The 17,730-nt window shown below is 31.3% G+C and overlaps 1 protein-coding gene across 1 annotated transcript in view; it reads right to left on the reverse strand.

The window, feature by feature from the left end:
* The window catches only part of LOC131851710 (zinc finger protein GLI4), a 118,354-nt gene that overhangs the window by 72,568 nt on the left and 28,056 nt on the right, over nt 1–17,730 (reverse strand). Inside the window, exon 2 of the mRNA XM_059202242.1 lies at nt 4,983–5,024. The gene's annotated coding sequence lies outside the window, so the exon portion shown is untranslated. The remainder of the gene's footprint in view (nt 1–4,982; nt 5,025–17,730) is intronic.

Raw genomic sequence — 17,730 nt, forward strand, 5'->3', positions numbered from 1 at the left:
TTTTTGTAGGTTCTAGGTATAGGTTTCTCGTAAGAAATAGTAGCCTATAACTGCCCCCAGGGCCTCCATCAATATAGGTATATTTGAAACAAATTTAATCTTAAACTATTCCACTGTTGAGATGCGAAAGTATATCAAACAAACAAAGTCATTTTCGTATTTTAGTTTCGCATATTAGTCAGTACAGATACTTGCGTTCGTATCTAAAAATGAATAAATGTCTCGAAACGATTTCGGACACAAGTCTGAATGGAATAGAGCCAAACTCGTGATTTTTATCGATATAACTCGCCGACGTGTCGATGACGTATTTATATCATTTACATTTATTTCATTCTCGAAATAAAACGCTTCAAATCATTTTAAGCCTCTACCGATCACGGTTTATTTTGAGAAGGATGAAGCATTGAAAACAAAATACGATGGAATTATTATTCTCAATTCAATCACCATTTTTGTTTGCAGAAATGAAAATGTGAAATTTATTCTTGTTATCACTTTCTTTATTCTTCAGTATTTGGGTACGAATACCAAATGTTTGTCCAAACATTGCCGTGACCATCGAACGCCGGAACTAATGTGCCGTTTCAAAATATATCGCTACACAAAACGAAAATATGCGACACAGTCGTGACTAACTTGTCTTTTATGTGGTAAAATTCTTGTCGTTTAGAAATTATTTCAAACGCCAGTTAAGTTAACCAGTATATTGTGGACAGCTTTAGTTACTTAATTCTCATCTATTTTGTTAGTTAAATGTAAATTATTTTTTTATGTAATTGTAATGGCAAACCAGCCCATATGACGGTAAGTAATCACCGTCTCCTATATGTTTGAAAGTTAAGATTGAAAAAGATGTTCACACTGCGGCTCCTATTGCTGTCTAGCTGCCAGCATATGTATGTATCATATATACATATATTCTTTACTATATCTATCTATACATGTTTATTTATTTTGTTGGTTAAAGTCGAATCTCAGAAACTACCTTCCAGTTCGAACTGAGAAATTAGTTTATTGTTGGATAGCCCATTTATCAAGAAAAGTTTTAAGTTAGGCAACAGAAGCGGGCATCAATGAAATAACAGACAAAAAAATATTCCTTCCCACTCTCTTAAGTGACACAAACAATATTGCTGTCAGCTAGTAGGAAATAAATTCGTCAAATTTGATTCAAAAATGAGTTACAGTATTCCTTAATCAAAACCGCATATCCTATAAAAAATTACAAATAGAACTGAAATTAATTCATGAGTGAAGTCATTAGAAGCGGTTAGTTCACGATTAACTACAAATATGATACTACCATAAGTGCGAGATAGTTACAAAGAAAACCACGCGCGTACTACAAATTAATCGGCGCGTGCGCACACTTAGGTTTGCGGTCGGCAGTCTGTTAGATCAGTTTTTCTTACAATCCAACCTAACCGTGAAAGTGTTAACCGCAAACGGTTCAATGCACAATTTAACTTCTAATTACATGTAGTAGAAACTACTATTAATCTTATCATAATATTAATAAGTGAAGCCAAAACTTTGTACCCATTTTTTCGAAAATTTTATATTCGGAAGAGTACATAATTACACACTATAATTTATATAGAGAAGGGCTGCAGACTGTTTTACTTGTAAATAAAAATATTACACATTACATACCCTTATAATAAATTCTGTAACACATAAATGAAGAAAACTACAGAACATTAAAAAATTTACAGAAACTGAACTCGGTCCTTCATCACTATCAATCATTCATATTGAATGATCAAATGTAATTTTTACTGATGAATATAAATTGAAGTTGTTAAAATGTAATGTGTTAAAATATAAACATACATGGTCGTATAAACAAAGCAAGTACAATTGCGTGCATTAAAGTATACACCGATAACTATTGCATGCATATGTAGAGGAGGTACACTTGGTGGCAATGCCCAAGAAAGTGAAATGAACTCCGACGCGTAAACGGTAACTGATTAGATCAAACATCTCACAGTGATCATAGATCCACTGTCCATGATCTATGATCAATTAGCTAATTTTCATAATACTATGTATTATTCTACAATATTATAATTTTGTTGTATTTGTATCGGTTACATTATATTTTTTTTAATCTGTAACTAACAATTTGTACAGTTTTTTTCCTGATTATAGAGATTGATAATAGAGAATAAATCTGTACTAGATTAATTGAAATATTCTTTAAAAACAAACTTATACTATAAGTATTTTTAAATAGTATTTTTTCTTATTCTACCATGAATGTAAAGCACAGGCGCAGTTCGTTTTCATAATGTATTTTAGAGAAGAATATATTTTATCCTTAAGTAAGAAATCTATATATAGTAGAATACAATGTATGTGGAGAATATTGCTTACTTAAAACGCCAAATACAAACTAACTGGAAGTAAGATTCTTTTATTTTTAAACTTATAACTTTTTTTACATATAAATACCCAGTTTATTATTCATTGTTTGCACAAAAACAAAGTTTATGTTCCTTGAATTTCTCTTATTCCATATTTATTTTGGAACATTGCGGATTGTTACATTGTGTGTACATTTGTGCGCGCGTAAGTCACGAACCAACGCTCTTTTATAGTGTGTTTACTAAATTAAAATGATTTCTTCGTTTTCTGTACTTAAATAATGTTGACTCAAGTGAGCTGCGCGGGCGCAGTTGGTTTTGATGAAAAGTGCATTAGTTCCAATTGTAACATGTCAAGTAGTGTAAGTGTTGTTACAAAACAAGTTCACAGACGGACATTTTATGCACTGGATACTTATTTATCTATTTATGTACTCTTTATTGCACCAGATATATTACAGCATTCAAAATTAACAAGACAAGGTTCAGGTGGCCTTATCGCTTATACAATATTTTTCAGACAACCATCAAATAAAAGAGAAAAGACAAAAATATGGTAGCTAACGTAAGAACAAACATTAGAAATTAATCATTTAAAAAATAGTTGTGTGTAATTTCCAATTCATGAAATAAAAAATAAAACATTTTGACGACCAATAATTACATCTGCCTTAACTATCAATAAAAAAATGACAATATTATTAAATTGCCATCTAAAAATAATTTCGTTACCGTCGTAAATTGTAACTACGGGAAGAAAGCTAAACATCACTCTAGCCAGGCATTTTTGCATGGCTAGAGTGATGGAAGCAAATAAAATGAAGAGTAAATAAAATCAACAACTAATTACCTTAAATAACAAAACTATAAAAATTTACGAAAAAAAATACTAAGTTTTTGTTACACAACTAAAAATGGTTCTAGTTAATAGTTACGAAACATCTTTAAGCAAAAATAGCTTAAAATTAATAGCCACTTATTATCTGCTCTACATTTTATCTAGGTAAGTTATACTTTAGATAACTTGGCGTACTTTAACTGTACTACTTAACTGTGGTACAACGTTTGACATTCACTAATTGATACAATTTATTAATCATGACGCACAATTAGCCAAAAGATGTTATCTCAAAGGTCGGTTTATCTTTATACCTAATTACCTACGTACTTACATATAAAGAGGTGATATAATAATTGGATAACTTGTTGTATAGTACCTACATGGAACAACAATATAAAACAAACAATGTTTATACATATATTTAGAATATTTTACCAAGTTTATCTGTACTTGTTTATTTATTTGGTTAAATTCGATAATCACAAGAACTACCTTCTAATTAGAATAGAAAAATTAATTTACTGTTGGATATCCCATTTATCAAGATCGCTATAAATTAGGCAAAAATGAAAAGGCGCATCAATAAAATATATTGATAAACTATTGGAAAAAATTATTCCTTCTCTCTCTATTATAACTTGTTACATAGTAGGTACCTACATGAAGTAATAATATAAAACAAACAATGGTTATGTAATTCTATACTTTTTTTACAGTTATTTACAATTGTACTTATTAAACAAATGAGCTATTTACCATGATAACATTATTAACGAGCTACCGATACTTCGACGGCACTGTTACAAACGTCCTGATGACGATGTAACAAACATCAACCCGTCACTAGTCACGGGTTGATAGCTTATAGCTATATTTATAATAGTTAGTTAATTTATATAGTTGATAGCTATATTTGTAACAGCGTCGAAATATCGGTAGCTCTTTAATAATATTATCTCGTTTCTATAATGTTTACAATGTTCATGTTATGTTTATAATAGACTTCAATGTTATCAATTCGCAAGTATCTCTATCATTCTCACCATCCTCCCATCTCCTCAGAAATATTGCATTAGCCTAAGCAATACAAACTTACCATTTTCTACTAAAATACTACTACTACTAAAATCTCCTATAAATTCATTACTATTCTCTTACAATAAAAATATTTACCAGAGGTTTGACGTTTTTATAAATGAGTAGGTCTACAATCAAGATTATCATTACCTAAATGTATAATATATATTCATTTAAAAAAATGACGCGTAATGAATTTTGAAACGATAAATAATGAGCAAAATATGAATGACCAAGCAGGTGCGTCCATTTTATAATAAGATGAAATTAAATTGTACAGTATCACTTGGGAATTACAAAATGGCGAAGGCATTTCTCACGTTAATGGGATAATTGATGTTTTAGCACTAACAGGATAATGGCGTACATTATGTGAGTAAGGTGCGGTGAGGACACCATAGTTTTAATTTAAAGGTTAAAGCGAAAACGGATACATGTGCAAATTCATTTTTCATTCCAAAAAAAGGAATTCTTTACTTATTTAGTCTACATGAAGGGCATCGTAAGGGGTATTTTGGGCCTTTGGGTATCACCGTGATCTATATATATATATATTTAGATTTAGATTATAGGTAACAATTAACACTTTCCGTTGTGTGGGTCGTACTTTTGAATAATATTATTAAAAATAGTTTAATAATAATTTTGACTTATTTATTACATTTGGTCGTTGTCACTGCAATTTTACTCACCTTATGTTATGCAGCAATATCGATCCTCCACTCGCATTTCATCTGCAAAGAAAGAAAATAAATTAAATTAAAATACATGTAGGTCTATTACAGATATTAAATCAAATCTACGAATCAAATCGAAACGAACTATCAAATCATTCACGAGTATGACGGATGACCAAGTTGCAGCAGCAGTCATACAACTATTATAAATCCATTCACAAACAAAAACCACTCGCAATAACCTTATAAATACCTATTCAGGAGTGAACGAAGTATATCTGACTGTAATTAAAAATGAACTTGTCTGTCCGTATACAGTATTTTTTAATATATTCGTGTAATTTCTGTTTGTCATCGAGGTGTTATTTAATACGATATTGCCGTGTAATTTATAGTTATTTTGGCGATTCGTTGATAATTAATACCTTTGAAAGTGATGTACACTTTTTCAGCGAAGTAATTTTTGTACAAAGTCGTGTGTAGAAACTCAGTCTCAGCTTTCAGCCTTCAAGTTTGCTTTGTGATAGATTTCCGTGGTAAGGCCACTGCCTTCTTCTTCACATTGCCACGTGTGTCACGTCTTCTTCTGTCATTTCACTAAATTACAGAATAAGAGACGTGAATATCTGCTTTCGGAATTGCATCACATAAGCAGTATCATGTAAGTCATATGATAACGTGATTTCTGTAGTGCCAGTGTTCATGTATATAGGCGACGGTTACCACTTACCATCACGTTAGTTGGCTTATTTGACATTACAATTACTTAAAAAGGTAAGAAAATTTAAACTAAAATGCGAATATGAAAAATATTGAAGTCAATCGAAATAGTGAAAAATAATAAATATATGCTTCACCTCAGTGTTAGAAAAAAATACAATCTGCTTAATAAAGAGACTTTAAAAATTAATATTTCGAATTTTTTTTTAATTGACTTAGAAAATATTTTCTTGTATGTTCGATACAAGAAAATATTTTCTACCATCGTATGGTGCAGTCGCTAATAATCATGAGGGTAGCCCTTGGTAAAAACGATTCATCAGGAAATAGCCGTGATGGATACTAGGAGGGACAAAGCAGACTTCGACTTGACATGGCACATTGCTAGCAACGATGTTAGTAATTCTCATAACTAACTCCCCCCCCCCCAAACATTGAAAATACATCCTGTATATTTACATATCAAATCTCTTGCTGTTAATAGTATAAATTATTTATTTAGAATTCAACTTGACGTGAAGTAAAACAAATTAACTATTTTATATTCAATCTTACATAGATTTATATGCGCGATAATAATGTGAGCGCGATGTATTTATAGTGCACGACAGTCCTATACCACAATAGGGTTGTCACTTGTTACAAATTATCTTACAACGAATTTTCAAATATATCTGGCCAGTTAGCCAGATATATTTGAATTAGCAATAGTATTAACAATCAAGGGTGACTAGTTAGTCAACATTGATTGTTAACTTGTTTCTCTTTGTATATTTTATTATATAGAGACAAATAAAAAAAGAGCAATAATAGTAGTAGCTAAAATTTTAGCAGACAATTATTTCTAGGTATGCCGTCTTCCTATATCCGCCATTTCATTAAAAAAAATGCTTAACTACATGAGAGTTTATTTGTTTTTTAAATTATTTTTATTAATATATTTTCGTATTTAAACGATAAAAATTTTGCAGTTGATAACTGGTTCGAGTAAGTGCCGGTTGATAGAGATATATATCTGTACATAAAATACTGTATATATAATTGTACAAACCATATTAAATTCGTATATATATATTAATTATTATAATAAATTTTTTAGGCTTTTTTAATTCTCGAAATTATTCGGTTATTATTATTGTTATGTACTCAACCTTGTTATTAAAATATCACTTTTTTTATAGAATCAGAGGCCTCTACCGAAAAGGTATTCAAAATCTGTATCGAAAAATTCAATACACTTATTAAAATGCATCACTGGAAATTTCTCCTCCAATAAGACATAGTACACAATGACAGAACTCAAACCGATAGACAAGCTTTTGATTATGCCTTTATTCATTATGCACATGCCACAAGAACATGTTGTATATAATACAGAGCTGTAATATGTAAATATAGTTTTTACAATAAGAATCTATGATTGCGTCATTTTTTCAATGTATATATAATTAATTTAAACCTCTCCAGAGTGAATGGTAAATTAATAATAATAATATAATAATACCTCTAGACAATTCACACAACGCCATCTAGTCGCAAGATACGCAGAGCTTGCATTATGGGTACTAGTCAACTGATATAAATACTTATATTTTTTATAAACACAATATACATAGAATACTCCCAGTCCGATACAAACAATCATACTCAAGAATACAAATAACTGTACCGTGCGAGGAATCAAAGCCGAGACCATCGGAAAGTAAGGCGGTGTTAAAAAGAAAAATCAGATTTTAAAACTCTTTCTTTTTGAAGTCGGTTAATAACAACACAATTCAAGTAGAACCTTTCAATTATACATACGCTATGCTGTCACCCGTTCCACTCGTATCTGCTTGATGTGAAGATAGTACCGGTACTCGAGCGGTCCCAATGAAGCGAAATGCGATACAACAGTTTTTTTGCACTGTTTGTAAACATAATTCATAGCTACTTTCTTTTTTATTGTCGTTTATTTCCAATACTGTATATTGTATATGATATTTGGATTTTACGAGACTTTATTTATATTTATTAGTATATAAATTGACATTTTAATAAATAATAATAATGATAACTTAGGACAATTCACACAGAGCCATGTCCTAAACTAAACAGAGCTTTTGTTATGGCTACTAAACAATTGATAGAAATAATCAAATTTGTTTGTTTGTAAGTACATACATAATACGTATAGATAGTACCTACCCACCAATACAAACAGTTATACTAATGAATACAAATGTTTGTATCGTGTATGAAATAGAACCTCCTGATCTGAGGAGATAAAAACCATCGTAGACTATCCTTCAATTCTTGTCCCTGATGGACTACTAAAAGGGCGAGCGCAATAGATCTATTAACACTTAACGATAGGGGAAAGGGGATTATTAGTAATGTGAACTGAAGATCGTATTGCTAGCAAAGTACCATGTCAGGCTGACCTCCACGTGTTTTCCCCTGCAGACCATGGTGATAAATTCTTGGTGAATTTGTCACGATTAGCCCAACTGACCTGACCTCATGCTCATCTTATCATCCTTCACTGGTGCCCCACCAGCTTAAACTGTTAGCGCAAGCGGGTGTACCATTCCATTATCATCCCAAAAAAAAAACACCTAACAATAGCCCAAAACCCTCAATAAAAAACGCTAAATCTATACCACCGCAATTTCATAAAGAAAAAAATTATATGGACAATTTACTAACTTGGTAACAATTAAGAATTATAGGTATTAAACGTTCATAAAACAGTTTAAAATTGAAATTTATAATAATTAACCTATGATCTTGACAACTATTAATAAGAACTATTTGTCCTCGCGTTTCATTCGAAGATACTTTTGATAACTTGACACACCAACTAGGTTATCACACTGATATTGTAATAGGCACTGAATTAGAATTATTTTGTTTAATTTTACTATTATTGGCATTGACATATGATTTAATAAAACATACAATTATTTAGGTATTAAAACAACTTGTATATAAAATTATACAAACAGTTACATATTATATATGAACTTTGGAATAAAACTCATTTTGTCCCCAATGATGTCATAAGTATTTTTAGTGCAAATAACAATCAAAACATAGTATACAACAAAGTCGCTGTCTCTGTCTGTCCGTCCCTATGTATTCTTAAATCTTTAAAACTACGCAACGGATTTTGATGCGATTTTTTTTTAATAGATAGTACTTCAAGAATAAGGTTTGTATATATAATATATGTATACCCGTGCGAAGCCGGGGCGAGTAGCTAGTCGTCTATAAACAAGATCTCTAAATTTGAGACATCACCGAATAACTGTTCGTAAATGGCAATGCATGAAGCATAGCTATTTCCAAGCAGTTAAGCAATATGTTCACTGCTCACCCTTTGATGAAGAAGAAATTAATCTATAAATATAAATAAAATTGGAGTGTCTATTTGTAATATTAAAATAACCGTTTTTACTAAATGCATATAAATACGGTACATACACCAAAGTAACATTTTTTACAATTTTGTCTGTCTGCCTGAAAGGCAGACGCTATTCCGGCTAATCTCTGAAATGGCTGGACCGATTTTGACGGGACTTATTGGCCGATAGCTGATGTAATAAGAAGTAACTTAGGCTACTTTTAAAAAAAAGATTTTAATTTAGTAAAATAAAGTTAATTTCAGGTGGACAAAGTCGCGGGAACAGCTAGTAAAGAACACAAAACAAGATTAACTAGAATAAATATTATTTTAACTAATCATTCTCTATAAGAAAAGACCATTGCCCTACAGAGAAATGTAAATGGTTTGTAAAATTGTAATATGACCATCGTGCGGTAATATAACACCATATTTTATAAATGTAATCGTGCGACGGCAGATAGTGCTGGCCAAGATAATGACATCTGTGGTAAAAACTCGGACAGTTCGTTATTTATCATTCGCTGGTCTCTTTAATTATCGAACGAGTTTCGAATGCGGTACATCACTAGGGTTATCAAGTGTCTACTTATTAATTCGTGGCAATTCGAAATTGTCGCACAGTTTTTCATTTTTAATTACATTTTTTTATGTTGAAATGACAAACAAGCTGTTGGCTTACCGGATTACAAATGGTAAACTTCGGACTATATACATGAACAGTTATCACGTCATCATATCACCACTATCATATGTATGAGACAGAACTCTAAAAAAATAAGATGCCAAGGTTCTGATCTTGTAATAGAGAATACCGTAAAAGGATTGACAATTTAGACTATACTGTTTATAGCTTGCTCTTCAATTATTACACATCTTACAAAGTAAGCTACTTGGCAGCAGAAAGAGGTAAGACAGAGAGGGTAGGCTCTATCTATATCAGTCAGTATCCATTACACAAGCTATGCTTAGCTTGGTACTAGATGGCGCTGTGTCCAAGGTTATTATTATTAACGAAAGTTAACAAGTATTATCAGATATTATGAAACGTTAATAAATGGCGGAACTATTGATTATTTATTGAGAACGAGCACATTTCCCACGATGATTATCATCGGTGTATCATTTTAACAAGATTTTAAATCAATCGACTAAATATCAACGCATAAACTTAGAAATGATTCCCGTAATGATTTACTTGATTGCGTATCTAGTAGCCGATACATATAAATTAAATGTTATGATTGCACGTTCGTAATTATGTTTTATACCTTATTTTGCATATAAAGCGATCGGTTAATTATATATTTTAGTTAATCAAAATGGATACGATCGATTTTCCCATCGATTAATCGATTTGTCAATCAATTGTCGGATGTCGTTAATAATATATTATCTCGAGATGTGTTTGGGTATTTGAATGACTAAATGAATTGAGATTAATTAATAATTAATTTGCATGTAAGTAAGTAAACTTTATAGAATTTCAATAACTTACAAAGATACTAGCTGTACCCGCGACTTCGACGGCGTGTTACCTTGTTCGTCAAGGTAATGAAGAAAAAATATTCAATAATCTAACCGAAAAAAGCCAATTCAAAATGAAGAATTTCTATACAAACTTTCATCTCCCTTTCAACCCCTTACAACTCTTTTTTCTCATTAAAAAGTCTACATCTTTTCTCAGTGCCTAGACTAACTGTGTACCAAATTTCATTTAAATCGGTTCAGTAGTTTTAGCCTGAAAGTGAGACAGACAGTACCATACCATAATATTAATATTAGTAACGGAGTAAGAATAAGTAAATTCGCTTACTAATTAGAATTGATTATAATGGTGCACTGCATTACCAATTTTTATAGAAATACCCAATCACAATTCATTTCGAATTGTTAGTGAATGTGTTGCATGCCTAATGTATAATCCAAATATGTAATTCTCATCCATATTGTATCTAACAAGACATCTATCTAATTTACCATATTTGACTCAATAAAGTATATTATAATTATTAGTTTAGTAGCTTAAATTTTAAAGCTCCAACTACCTTACGTCAGATCATTTGCGGGAGAGGTAGAAAGTTCAACAATAATAAAATATCTTTAAGACTGGTATCCCTGATGGGGTAGACAGAAACGTTGTCATAAGTATTCTGGAGGTCGTGATGTTTACTATATGCGTTTGCAAAACTTAAAATACCCACATTTCGGTAACAATTCACACCACATTCAGCAAATTCGTATTTGTAATTGAAGTCATTACAACTACTACTAATTAGTTAAAACAACATATTGTAATTAATAAAGCTTACTTCAACACAAAGCATGTGCAGACAAATAGTGTAAAAAAATCTTTCACAAATAATATAACAAGATCATTATGAAATACTCTTACACACTAAATGACACGCAATTATTTATAATCACTATATCTCAATCGATATTTAAACAGATCGATATTAAAACCTCAAACGCAGAACATATCGATTCTGTATTCGTAATCATCCTTTTCAATTAACCTCGATATGAAATCGATTTTAAGAAACAGGCCCCATGCCCACTATATCACGAATGACACATGCCCAGCAGAGGACTATAAATCTTGGGTGAGTTAATTAAATGCCAGCACAATGCTTTATAAGTGTTTAAGGAACTTGCACGGGACGAGGCAGGGGCTGGCCCAGTCTACAGGAGACAGCGGATAATACAATATAATCATGTCAATATTGTATCTAACAATCTACAATAATATAAAATTAATAATATAAAAAAAAGACATAATTACAATTATGAAACTATAATAGTCAAATAGGCGGGCATATTCACATCAAAAAATACTTAATTAATATTAAATAAGAAACATTTATACATCTATTTCTTGAATGAATGAAACGACCTATTCATTTCATTCATTCAGAATTCAAGAAATAGATGTCCCGTCCCGTATGTGTCATACGTAATATTATATGTATTATTTTCATTTTCATCTCAAAATAAGGTGACCAAATCCCGTAAAGCATGTTTTAAATAATACCATAATTAGTTATATACTGAATAATGGGATTAGGATAGTTCAATGGAATTTTACTTGTAATATAAATAACAAAGTTTTATGCACTTTCACTAAACTAATAAGGAATATAGAAGTAATTAAAGACTTACCCGATTATCATAAAATTTGAGATATATGTAGCAATTTATATGCAGAATAGCGTAGCCTATTTTATTTTTGTCTGTAAGAAATTGCAATAAGCACTAATCTTAAATTTTATCCTAATCCTAAGAATATTATAAATGCGAAAGTTTGTGTGTATGAATGTTTGTTACTCTTTCACGCAAACACTATTTAACGGATTTTGTTGAAACTTTACAGTAATATAGCTTATGCTTCAGAATAACATATAGGGAATAATTTTTATTGAAATTTAACGTGGGTGAAAGCAAGGGCACAGTTAGTTGTAAATATTTCATTGTGCACAATAAAGAGTATATTACTACCATTATCTGCACATACGTGATGTCAAATTGTTAAATCGAAGTCGCGAGAATAAATACTGTTTTTACTTATTCCCGATAGGTAGTGGCTAGCTTTTTATTTCCGCTCGTCGCTTATAACATGGACGTACGGATAACGCCGCGCTAATACATCTGCCGATTAAGATCTCAACAGGAACCTGATACAAACACGTTATCAGGATATCTAGTAGTCACATCGCGCCTGTGGACCTAAGTCTAGATCAGAGAAAAACTAGTATTTCAAATAGAATATAGCCCGTGTGTATTCTATTAACTCGATATATTTTGCTTTATATTTATATATCTTTTTTTGACATTTCTCATTTATATTAGTGCACCGCCAATAATCTTTCTCTGCACGATTCATGGTTGACTGGTAGATAACGCCGCATGGTGTTAAGTCCGCCATATGTACACATTGTTTTTGTGCATTAAAGTTAAATAAAATAAATAGAATGTAATAAGAAAGATAAACATATGGACTTATTAAAAATATCGCTGTAAAAAATCACACAACACCAGTCCCAAGATAAGCAGAGCTTATGTTACTACTAAACTACTGATAGAAATACATTTATATCAGTTGTCTAATAAGATGCAGGTGCATTTTTATCTAAATATATAATATACATAGAAAACACCCAGGCCGACACAATCATACTCATGAATCACTAATGTTTGTCTCGTGCGAGGAATCGAACCCACGACCATCGGACACAAAGCGGTGTGTTAAACCACTAGATCACCGAGACCGTCCTTATAAAGTACACTTCACTTCACTAGGCAATTTCAAGTGTTTGATGAATAATTATTTAATTGACACACTATAACATAAACTAACAAATATAACAAGAAGGGTATATTAAAGTTTCTTAAGGGTTGGCAACGCGCAATTGACACCCCTGTTGTCACAGGCGTCTATACGCTACGGTAACCGTTTACCATCATATAGGCCGTATGCTTGTTTGCCACCATCGTAGTATAAAAAAACAGGCACGTCAGTTTTATAGTTACCACGTATTGACGGTCACAGTAACAGTACAAGCCCGAACCGTTGATCTGAAGCGTGCTAAAGAATTGCAAAACAGATTAATGAATGAACATAGACTGGCTTTTATTTGTTGATTTTATGGCCATGGACGGCATCACTAAAGTTGTCTATTTATTCTTCAGATAATATATATATTGTATGTAATACAATATATATATACACACAACAAATTTTATTAAATTCTGTCCAGCCATTCATTCATTAGAAGATAACAAACATAAAGGCACATTTTCTAATTTACTATATTACTATTAAGTTTGGAGTGTGGAACTATGTATGTATGTATGATACTCGTTCATGCAAAAACTACTGTATGGATTTTAATAACACGTAGGCAATAAATTTAACGCGGATTAAACCGCGGGCACAGCTAGTATTAGTATAAAAATTTAATTAATCGTCAATTTAAAAGTTTTCTAAGTTACGGGAATTAGAAAATGAATCTAACAGATAGTGTTGTCGAACAGTGTAAATATCGAGACGCAGTATCGAGAAATGGCGTTGTGATATTATAATCTGGCTGTATATCGATGCGGTCAATCTTTGTAATCGTATCGATACAGGCCACACGAAGGCAACGATGTATCGAGTGAAACGAGTGAAAAGATTACCCGATAAAATAGCAAGTTTACAGATATATCGAAAATTTACATCGTGAATACATTTACTGGGAAAAGTCTTTCAACGATTTAAAAAGAGGTGGATAACAATACCAATACAACTATATTTTTATATAATATACAATAGTAATATACATAAAAATTTAGACAAATTTTTTTATAAGCCAAAAATATCGGTTCAAATTTACCAATTCTCAACCAGTTTTTTGTAATAGGAAAGATTACAAAAATCATTTATAATAGAGATATTTTTTAATCAAATAAATTTATTTATTATCATATTTAAACCTATTATCAACAATAAAATATGTCAAAATAATATTTAAGCTATATAAATAAATACATAAGCATAACCTATTGACATATAACACAAAATAACTTTTTAAACATGAACACTATACTACTTTTTTATCTAAATGAAAATCATGATACAAGATTTATCAGTGAAATAGTAAAAAATGAATTCACTAATAACAAGATTACATCGACCCGAACACTATATTCAAATTTTCAAATGAAATATATATATATTATAATATACCCATGATTTCTAACAATGACACCTAATTAACCTATTGACTCCATACCTCAAACTTCTAACGTAGTGATGAGAAAACTTCGAGGAAATAATACTGTCGATAAATCTCTTTTGTAATACGAATTCATGGGGCAAGGATGTTGTTTTTAACGCAGAATTATAACTCCATTGCTAGCAATTTCAGGTTCCCCTTGGAAGCCATCATGATAAATTTCTGATCAATTTGTCACTATGGGCTAACTGACCTGACCTCATCTTATATCTACCTGTCTTCCTCTAGTCATCCTCCACTGGTGCCTACGTATATTGTTAGCGCATACGAGTGCACCATTACATTATCATCCATTAAAAAAATACGAACTCATGCGGCGATAGTAATAACATTGGCACCAGTGGCCCTGTTGCTAGTAATCGACCTAGACGCAGTTCCCCTAGATACCATCATTTAATGATTAACTTACCTGACTTAATGCTCATCCTATCATCTTCCATTTATAACCAGTCAGCATAGTTATACCATTAGCACTAGCGGTTATACGATTCCATTAAAACATATAAAAAATATACGAATTTATGATTTTATCGGAGATCTATTTGACATGTAATAGTGATGGGAAATTGTCAAACAGTTTATCGATAAATCGAAATAAGCAAGCGGCCACACGTAGCGAAATCGTGTGCAAATAGCATAGCTGCGTGCTAGCGATTATTAAGTAGTGTACGTTTCAATTGCGGGACGTGTGGCCACTATATTTATTGCACCTTTTCAATGGTTGAATAAAGATAAACACATGTTGCGCTCAGATTAATGTTGTTTTTGTTCGGGAATAAAGTATTGTTACAAGATATTATTGTGAACTGACCAGTTCAGTTGAAGCGTAAATTATAAATTATTTTAATACAACATAATACAAATTAAATTTAATATTCAAATATCACTACACTATTCATACATTTGTGTAAACTTATAGAATCGTTTGTTATGACTGTCTATAAACATCCAAAAATACTAAATCTTCAGGACTCGAGGAGAAATTTAGAATTCAGAATTATTATCTAATAATAAGAATATTTAAGAAATCTCATAAAAACTGACATTAAATTGTACTACACAGGTAAAGCTAAACAGGTAAATAGAAAACAGGTAAATATGTAATTTGGTTATTTACACACACTAAAAAATATATTTTTTAAATTTCAACTTAACATCACCACACGTGCAAATACACGGATAACAACTGGTACCTTATAAATGATCATTATCGCCTCTACGTAAATATATCATCAGGTATATTTCAGCGACGACAAATTATTGGTTCCCCGAAAAGATTGCCATGTACGGAATGGCATACCTAATTACAAGGCGCATAATAAAATGAATCGCGCTTCAGACGAGATAATAAAACGAAATATTCGAAAGCAAATACTTCAAAGAATTTACGAGAGAAGTCGCGATTATTAAGGACCTCCGTGACGTTAATGTGGTACTTAACTAGCGAAAAACACTAGATATCGATTAATTAAGACATCACTAAGGTTAATTATAATATATTACAATTATAATTACGCCTACTATGAAATATTTACTGAAAATAGTTTATTACTGTTAACATTTTTAACGCAAAAGTTTGTAAGAATGGATGCAAAGATAATGTTTATACATCATATTCTAAATTAATATAAAACAAAAGTTTATAATTTAATTTTAGTTTATACCTAACCTAACCTATGAATACTTTTTACAATAGAAACGAGCAAAGCCGTGGGATGAGCTAATGTTTACATAAATACAACATGACAGGTACAAAGCCACTGGAATTTTATTTAAAATTAAAAAGGCGCAGTGCATCATCACTGCCCACCACAAAATTGCAGAAAGCTGTACACAAGTGGTTTCAAAAGTCTGAAACTGAGCACATAATTACGTAATAACTCAGTAGCGTTTACGGCAACAATTTCGATTGAGCATTATTATTATTCTGTACATCCTAAGACACTCAAAATTTGTGTGCTCCGCCATCGCACTGGGTTGTAAGTGTGGCCAGTTTTTGCGTGCGGCCCCGAGCCTCTTTCCGAGATTCCAAGTGGTATAATGAAGCCATTACCCGCAAGAACAAGATCCGGCGAGGGCAACTGGTATGGAATAAAAAATGCCCAAAACGCCCAGAGGAACTCTCGAGCGCCGACATGCTGTCTTGCCAACGTAGAAAAAGAATTAAAAAGATGCTCAAGTTCGTTAGGAGTCGTTTCGCGGTCTCGCTTTCGAATACTTTTATTTTAAAAGTCGAAAGTCAAATATCTGAGTTTTTGAGCGGTTAACGATGGCAACCATGCTTTAGTAATCAAATGTTCAAAGTTATAATTAAAGTTGAATGTTCGATAGCTCTTAAAGTATTAATTAATTGTTACCTCTTATAGAACCGGCAACTCATTTCATAATTACTGTAAGGAACCCTACCGGCTACGTCTAAAATAATATATGTAAGATGACGAGGCATTAAATAAATGTACACTCGACGTACACAAAAAAATAAATTTCTTAATCATGCAACATCCGTCAAACTATTGTTAACAAAGTTTAGTAATAAACTCTAAGATTTATCATTATAACAATTTACAATTGTAACATATTTCATTGTATCTATTCTGACTTAAGTACAAATTGCATTTCTTATTTCTAATTTTTCTGTAGATTATTGATTTCTTTTTTATTAATAGCCTTATATTTCTTTAAAATAAAATTTATAAAGAATATCGCTATACCTCTCCTATATATTACATCAATACACATTAATCTTTGCGTACATTCTAAAATTAATTAAAATATAAGTGTGAACAAACTCTGTTATTATCGTTAAGTTAGAACATACATATTAATACAAGTACCTACACACACAGTATAGAGACCTATTATAATACCGCTCTTGTACTTT

The sequence above is a fragment of the Achroia grisella genome, unplaced genomic scaffold, assembly GCF_030625045.1.
Source record: "Achroia grisella isolate CSIRO2021 unplaced genomic scaffold, CSIRO_AGI_Agris_v1 utg1174, whole genome shotgun sequence".
In the NCBI taxonomy this organism is placed as follows: Eukaryota; Metazoa; Arthropoda; class Insecta; order Lepidoptera; family Pyralidae; genus Achroia; species Achroia grisella.